The sequence below is a fragment of the Leucoraja erinacea genome, chromosome 5 (assembly GCF_028641065.1).
Source record: "Leucoraja erinacea ecotype New England chromosome 5, Leri_hhj_1, whole genome shotgun sequence".
Classification (NCBI taxonomy): Eukaryota; Metazoa; Chordata; class Chondrichthyes; order Rajiformes; family Rajidae; genus Leucoraja; species Leucoraja erinaceus.
Genome location: NC_073381.1, coordinates 95989822 through 95999052, shown reverse-complemented (window position 1 = coordinate 95999052; position 9231 = coordinate 95989822).

Here is a 9231-nt window from a genome sequence, read left to right as displayed (position 1 = left end):
AACATCTCCTTCAAACGTTACCCCTCTCACCTTAAAGCTACCCCTTCTAGTCTTTGATACTTCCACCCTGGGATCACAGCTTCTGACTCTCTTCCTTATTTGTGCCTCTCATAATGTTGTGTACAGGTCTCCCCTCGACCTTCAGCATTTCAGAGGAAACAATCCAAGTCTGTCTAACATTGATGCACAGAGAGACCATGGGGCAGGCATGTAAGCAGCGTCTCGACGTCGTACGCAGCGTCTTAACGGCGTACGCCTAGCGCGTGGCGTTGCGCAATGACGTCACCGCCGGCGTGTCGGTGCACGATGAAGTCACCGCCCGACGCCGTGCGACGACCAAATTCAGTCGGCCCGGCCCGGCTCCTTCCCAGCTGATTGGTGAGTCACACGCGAACTTAACGCGAACTTAGCGCGTACTTAGCGCGAACTCGGCTTCCGTTTGGTCGCGCTAGACGCATGCAATCGCATGCTGGTGGGACAGGCCCTTTAGTGTGCGGGGATCGCCGGTCAGGGTGGACTTGGTGGCCAAAGGGCCTGTTTCCGTGCTGTATCTCAAAACTAAACTAAACTCCTTAACTCCCTTAAAAGTGGCAACACAAGTCGATAGTGGTGGCATATGGTGAACTTGCATTCACTGGTCAAGTATAAGAATCAGGAAGTCATGATGCAGCTTTATAGGTCTTCGATTAGGCCGCACTTGGAGTTCCAATAATATTGGAGCCACATTACAGGAAAGGTGTGGAGACTTCGGAGAGAGGGCAGAGGAAGTTTACCAGAATGATGCCTGGTTTATTGGGTATTAGCTACAAGGAGAGTTTGGACAGACTTGAATCGTTTTCTCTGGATTGCTGGAGGTTGAGGAGAGCCCTGATAAAAGTATACAAAATGACGAGAGGCATCGATAGAGTAGACAGTCGGCACCTTTTTCCCCAAGGTGGAAATATGAAGAACTAAAAGGCTCAGCTTTAAAGTGAGAGGGACAAAGTTTTAAGGAGATGTGTGGGGGACAGGTTTGTTTTATACACTGAGCGTTGTGAATGTCTGGAACACATTGCCAAGGATGGACATAGATATGAATGTGGCATTTAGGGGACTTATGGTCAGGGAGTGAAGGGTTTATGAAATTATCTACACATAGATATGAGATGGACTTGGCATCCGATCGGCATGGACATTATGGGCCAAATGGGCCTGTTCCTCTGCTATACTGTTCAACAATTGTGACATAAATTAGAGGTGAAGCTAAACTTGGCAAGCGAATAGAATATTTGGTACAGTTCTTCATATTTGTTTAAATCTCACTTTTCATAATTATATGAAGGACATTTTACATGTTGGAACAGAACAACTATTAACTTTCTTACTCTCTCAGGGAAATCTACATTTAGCAAGTATAAAAGAAAGGATTCCATATCTCTTCTTTAATAATTGGGAATGGAAGTAAGAAAGATTGAAAATTACAGAGATTTGATTCTAAAATACAAATCTCCATTCTGCTGAAATAGTGCAGTTGTTTTCATTCGATAACATGTGCATGCAACCAATTTTACTAAATAATATGAAGATCAACTCAAAAACTGCAGATTTTAGATTTTTTAGATTTTTGGGATGCAGGGCAGAAGCCGTTTGCCCACCGAGTCCACGCCGGCCAGCGATCACCCCGTACACTAGCACTATCCTTATGCCCCTGTCCCACTTAGGAGACCTGAACGGAAACCTCTGGAGACTTCGCGCCCCAACCAAGGTTTCCGTGCAGTTCCCGGAGGTTGCAGGTGGTTCCGGGAGGTTGCAGGTGGTTGCCGGAGGTTGCAGGTAGCGGAAGCAGGTAGGGAGACTGACAAAAACCTCCGGGAACCCCACGGAAACCTTGGGTGGGGCGCAAAGTCTCCAGAGGTTTCCGTTCAGGTTTCCTAAGTGGGACAGGGGGATTACACACCAGGGACAATTTACTGCAGCCAATTAACCTAAAAACCTGCGCACCTTTGGAGCGTGGGAGGAAAGCGGAGCACCCGGAGAAAACCTACATGGTCACAGGGAGAACGTGCAAACTCCGTACAGACAGCACCTGCTATCAGGATCAAACCTGGGTCTCTGGCGCTGCAATGCAGCAACTCTCCTGCTGCACCACCCTTGTTGCAGATGTAGGAAACCAAGAAACACAAAAGTGAAAAAGCCCAACAGGTCAAGCGGCATCTGTGGATTGAAAACGGGCAATGTTTTGGGTCTGGTGGTACACAAAATTGCTGGAGAAACTCAGCGGGTGCTGCAGCATCTATGGAGCGAATGTTTTGGGTTTGATCAGTCTTTGTGTAGATAAAAAGGTGCCGGCGTTCTGTGCTTTGGCAAATTATGTTGCCAAAACATTTGTTCCAGTACTCTCTCGCCAAGTGTTGCCTGAACATTTGACTGTTCCCAGCATTTATTGTGAGTGCATTTTAAATCGCACATCTTGGCTGCGAACAATTAGAATTAGAATGCCTTTATTGATATTCAAACAAACAAAGGTTTGAACGAAATAAACAACATTGAATTGGAAGGGGATTCATTAAATGGATCTTTCAATAGACAATAGACAATAGGTGCAGGAGTAGGCCATTCGGCCCTTCGAGCCAGCACCGCCATTCAATGTGATCATGACTGATCATCCCCAATCAGTACCCCGTTCCTGCCTTCTCCCCTGATTCCGCTATTTTTAACTGCTCCATCCAGCTCTCTATTGAAAGCATCCAGAGAACCGGCCTCCACCGCCCTCTGAGGCAGAGAATTCCACAGACTCACCAGACTCACCACGGTGCAGGCTCGAAGGGCCGAATGGCCTACTCCTGCACCTAATTTCTATGTTTCTCTGTGAGAAAAAGTGTTTCCTCGTCTCTGTTCTAAATGGCTTACTCCTTATTCTTAAACTGTGGCCCCTGGTTCTGGACTCTCCCAACATCGGGAACATGTTTCCTGCCTCTAGTGTGTCCAAACCCTTAACAATCTTATATGTTTCAATGAGATCCCCTCTCATTCTTCTAAACTCCAGAGTGTACAAGCACATCTGCTCCATTCTCTCAGCATATGACAGTCCCGCCATCCCGTGAATTAACCTTGTAAACCTACGCTGCACTCCATCAATAGCAAGAATGTCCTTCCTCAAATTAGGGGACCAAAACTGCACACAATACTCCAGGTGTGGTCTCACTAGGGCCCTGTACAACTGCAGAAGGACCTCTTTACTCCTATATTCGACTCCTCTTGTTATAAAGGCCAACATGCCATTCGTTTTCTTCACTGCCTGCTGTACCTGCATGCTTACTTCACTGCCGGCTGTACCTGTATGCTTTCATTGAGCCAGCATGGAGACGATGGGCCAAACGGCCTCAATATCTTATGATTCTGTGTCCGAACAAAAAAAAAGACACTTATTAATCTTGTAATGCATTTTTTCAAACATGTATCATCCAATGAATAGACCATTGGGACTACAAATAAAGCCTTTAATGGTGCCAATAGTCACATTATTCCGATGAAGGGTCACTGAAACAGTAACTCCATAGGCTTACTTAACTTGCTAACTATCCCCAGCATGTTCTGCTTTTGTTTCAGCCTTCATTGAGGCATTGAACACTAAAGTCGGGGATATCATGTTTCAGTTGTTCAAAACATCGGCTCAGTCACACTTGCAGTAATGTGCACAGTTCTGGTTGCCATATTACAGGGAAGATCGGATTTGGCTAGAGAGGTTGCATGAATTCACAAGGATGTTGGCTGGATTGGAGGGCATGAGATACTGGAGATGATCGGATAAGGAGGGTTTGTTTTTTCTCGAGTGAGAAAGGCTGAGAGGTGACATGAAGGATGTATATATAAGTATCAGAGGCATAGATAATGAGTCAGTGTCTGTTTACTATTGAAGGGCTGTTTAGATCTAGAGAGCTAGGTTCCATACTCATTCAATCAATCAGCATCGAAACAGGCCCTTTGGCCCAACTACATATCGACACAGGTCCCACCTGCCCGCATTTGGCCCATGCAGTGCATTCAGGAAGTTCACACCCCTTCACTTTTTCCACATTTTGTTACATTACAGCCTTATTCTAAAATGGATTAAATCCATTTTTTTAATCATCAATCTACACACAATGCCTCAGAATAAAAAAGTGAAAACAGTGTTTAGAAATGTTTGCAAAGTAATTAAAAATACATAACTGAAATACAAGTATTCAGACCCTTTGCTATGACACTCAAAATTGTGCTTAGGCCCATTGATTATCCTTGAGATGTTTCTACACCTTGATTGGAGTCCATCAGTGGTAAATTAAATTGATTGGACATGATTTGGAAAGACACACACCCTGTCTATATAAGGTTCCACAGTTGACAGTGCATGTCAGAGCAAAAACCAAGCCATGAAGACGAAGGAATTGTCCGTAGGCCTCCGAGACAGGATTGTGTCGAGACACAGATCTGGGGAAGGGTATAAAACAATTTCTGCAGCATTGCAGGTCCTAAAGAGCACAATGGCCTCCGTCATTCTTAAATGGAAGAACTTTGGAACCACCAGGATTCTTCATAGAGCTGGCCGCCCGGCCAAACTGAGCAATCGGGGGGGAAGGGCCTTGGTCAGGGAGGTGACCAAGATCCCGATGGTCACTCTGACAGAGCTCCAGAGTTCCTCTGTGGAGATGGGAGAACCTTCCAGAAGGACAACTATATCAGCAGCACTCCACCAATCAGGCCTTTATGGTAGAGTGGCCAGACAGAAGCCACTCCTCAGTAAAAGGCACATGACAGCCCACTTGGAGTTTGCCAAAAGGCACCTAAACAAGATTCTCTGGTCTGATGAAACCAAGATTGAATTCTTTGGCCTGAATGCCAGGCGTCACATCTGGAGGGATCCAGGCACCGCTCATCACCTGGCCAATACCATACCTACGGTGAAGCATGGTGGTGGCAGCATCGTGCTGTGGGGATGTTTTTCTGCGGCAGGAACTGGGAGACTAGTTAGGATCAAGGGAAAGATGAACGAAGCAAATTACACTGAGAGATTCTTGATGAAAACCTGCTCCAGGTCCTCAGACTGGGACAGAGGTTGACCTTCTAACAGGACAATGACCCTAAGCACACAGCCAAGACAACGCAGGCGTGGCTTCATGACAAGTCTGTGAATGTCCTTGTGGCCCAGCCTGAGCCCAGACTTGAACCCGATCGAACATCTCTGGAGGGACCTGCAAATAGCTGTGCATCGACGCTCCCCATCCAACCTGACAGAGCTTGAGAGGATCTGCAGAGAAGAATGGGAGAAATTACCCAAATACAGGTGTGCCAAGCTTGTAGCGTCATTCCCAAGAAAACATGAAGCTGTAATCGCTGCCAAAGGTGCCTCAACAAAGCTACTTAGTAAAGGGTCTGAATACTTGTGTAAATGTGATATTTCAGTTATTTCTTTTTAATTACTTTGCAAAAATTTCTAAACACCTGTTTTCACCTTTTTATTATGGGGCATTGTGTGTAGATTGATAATTAAAAAAAAAAATTTTTAATCCATTTTAAAATAAGGCTGTAACGTAACAAAACAAGGCAAAAGTGAAGGGGTCAGAATACTTTCTGAATGCACTGTAAACATTTTTCATCCATATCATAATCATACTTTATTAGCCAAGTATGGTTTGCAACACACAAGGAATTTGATTTGTCATACAGTCATACTAATAAAAAGCAACAGAACACACAAAATACATTTTAACATAAACATCCACCACAGTGACTCCTCCACATTCCCCACTGTGATGGGAGGCCAAAAAAAAGTTCAATCTCTTCCCTTCTTTGTTCTCCCGCGGTCAGGGGCCTCGAGCCTTCTGTTGATGTGATGATCTTGACTCCCGTAGCTGGCAGCGTTTGGGTCCTTGCATCGAGGGGGAATCTCAGCTCCCCCGCGCCGGGCGATCTGACCCCGGGTCGGGGCTGGCCGAACCTTCTGCGTCATTTGGAGCTTCCCGACATCGGTCTCTACCCGAGACAGCGAGCTCCTCGATGGTGAAATCCGCAGGCAAGGGAATCGGCTCCGATGGTAAGTCCACGGCCCCGCGGTGGGGCTCAAAGTGAGTCTCGAGCGAGGACGCCGGCTCCATGATGTTAGGCTGCAGAGCGACCGGAGATACGATCTGGAAAATAATCGCATCACCGGCAAGGTAAGGGATTGGGAAAAAAGTTTCCCCCGACCCCTGTACTTGTCCAAATGTCCTTTAGGTGAGAAGGAGGAGATGTAATGAGGATCTAAGGGATACATTTTTCACACAAAGTTTTAGTTGGTGGCTGTAATGAGCTGCCAGAGGTGATGGTGGAGGCAGGAAGAGTAACCACATTTTAAAGGCATCCAGCCAGGTATCATAAATACTTAATTTCTATGTGATGGTGCTTTACTTTTGTCTTGGAAACTTTGGTGAGCACAGATCAATATTTGAGAACACAGTGATCTCAACTATTCTGCTACTGGATGAAGAGAGCACTGTTTAGTAACACTCCATCTACACCTCACGTTGCCTCGGCAAGGCCAGCAGCACAATCAAGGACCAGTCTCATCCCGGTCACTCCCTCTCCTCCCCTCTCCCATCAGGCAAGAGGTACAGAAGTGTGAAAACCAACGCACACCTCCAGATTCAGGAACAGTTTCTTCCCAGCTGTTATCAGGCAACTGAACCGTCCTGTCGCCAGTTAGAGAGCGGTCCTGAGCTACCATCTACATTGGAGACCCTCTCGCGATCCTTAATCAGACTTCACAGGACTTTATCTTGCACTAAACGTTATTCCCTTTATCCTATATCTGTACACTGCGAACGGCTCGATTGTAATCATGTTTAATCTCTCCAGGGTTCTTCCGCTGCTGGACATGGGGGGCAGGGTGTTGTGGAGACGCCCCTCAAAATAAGGGAAGGGATTCCATGGCAGTGTAATGGGCGGGGGACAAATTCGTGAAATTTGAGCAATGTATGTAGACTATTGAATAATTTGTACAGCCTCCGAAAATGTTGGATGAATTTTTTGCGCGGTTCATGTATCATATATATTTATTACCTGAATGAAGTCTATTTTGAAATTTAATAAAAAAGTCTTTCCACTGATTAGACAGCACGCAACTAAACACTTTGCACTGTAGCCCGGTACACGAGACAATAAACCATACTGAACTTGAATGGGCAGGGCGTGGAGTGTGGCAAGGTGGCACAGCGGTAGATTGTATTGTATATCTTTATTGTCATTTCCTGAGTATTCACATACCCAGAGGAAACAAAAAAACGTTGCTCAACCAGTGTCCATTCAGTGTGCATTAAAAATAAATAGAAATAAAAATACATATATCATGAACAAATTTAACTCTCTACTAAACATTCAACAGGCGTTCCGATCGGCAGCGGCACAACAGTGGCTCTGCTGCAGTGTGTCCAGGTTGATGGTTGGTGCGCGATACTTTGGCAGGGGGCAAAGTCTGTTTATCAGTCTTGTAGCCTGCGGGAAGAAGCCGAGGAGCATCCTGCTGGTTTTGCAGCTAATGCTCCTGTACCTCTTCCCAGATGGCAGGATGGAGAATATGTGATGCGATGGGTGGTAGGGGTCTTTGATGATGGAGATGGCTCTGCTGATACATCTCTTCCTGTATATGTCCAGCAGGAAAGGGAGTGGAGCACCAATAATCCTGCTGGCGGTCTTCACAATCCTATCTAGTTGGTGCCGTTCGTACGCCTTGCAGCTCCCGAACCAGGAAGTGATGCCGCAGGTTAATGTGCTCTCGATTGTCCCCCTATAAAAAGTTCGTAGGTGTGTAGTGGGGAGACCTGCTTTCCGTAGTCTTCGGAGAGGGTGTAGTCGCTGCTGGGCTCTCTTGACCAGAGCTGTGGTGTTGGTCGTGGACGTCAGGTCATCTGACAGGTGTAGTCCTAGGAACTTCACGCTGCTGACCCTTTCCACAACAGCTCCATCGATGTGCAGACGTGTATGGTTCATAGATTCATAGTCACAGAGTGATACAGTGTAGAGTCAGGCCCAACTCGCCCACACCGGCCAACATTGTCTCAGCCACCCTTGTCCTACTTGCCTGCACAGAGCTGGTAGAGTTGCTTCCTTGCAGTGCCAGAGACCCAGGTTCAATCCTGACTACGGTTGCTGTCTATACAGAGTTTGTATTCTTTCCCTGTGACCACGTGGACTTTCTCCGGGATGCTCCGGGTTCTAGCACTTCCTACTTTTACTTTTGGAGACACAAGAATGTGCAGAAACTGGAATCTGGAGCAAGAAACTATCTATTGGAGTCAGCAGGTCAGACAGCACCTGTGGGTGGAGCACAATGGTCTATGTTTCAGTTTGAAACCCGGCCATCAGGTTCTGCCTGTGGAGAGAGACGACAGCCAGTATAATGAGGAGGAGAGGTGGGGTGAGACAGGGAATTGTAGATGATATCAAAAATAGGCACAAAGTGCTGAAACAACTCAGCGGGTCAGGCAGCAGCTCTGGAGAAAATCGATGGGTGACATCTCGGGTCGATTCATAGAAACATAGAAACATAGAAATTAGGTGCAGGAGTAGGCCATTCGGCCCTTCAAGCCTGCACCGCCATTCAATATGATCATGGCTGATCATCCAACTCAGTATCCCGTACCTGCCTTCTCTCCATACCCTCTGATCCCCTTAGCCACAAGGGGCCACATCTAACTCCCTCTTAAATATAGCCAATGAACTGGCCTCAACTACCCTCTGTGGCAGAGAGTTCCAGAGATTCACCACTCTCTGTGTGAAAAAGTTCTCCTCATCTCGGTTCTAAAGGATTTCCCCCTTATCCTTAAGCTGTGACCCCTTGTCCTGGACTTCCCCAACATCGGGAACAATCTTCCTGCATCTAGCCTGTCCAACCCCTTAAGAATTTTGTAAGTTTCTATAAGATCCCCTCTCAATCTCCTAAATTCTAGAGAGTATAAACCAAGTTCACAAGGGTCCCAACCTGAAACATCACCCAGTTTCTCCAGGGAGAAGGGTCCTGACCTGAAACGTTACGTATCCTTTTTCTCCAGAGAGTCTGAAGAAAGGTCCCGACCCATAAACGCCGCCAATCCTTTTACTCCAGATATGTTGCCTGGCCCACTGAGTTACTCCAGCATTTTGTATCTATCTTTGGTATAAACCTGCATCTGCAGTTCTTTGTTTCTGCCAGTACCTAGAAATGGTGAAGGGTTGCGGTGGGAATGAACTGCAGATGGT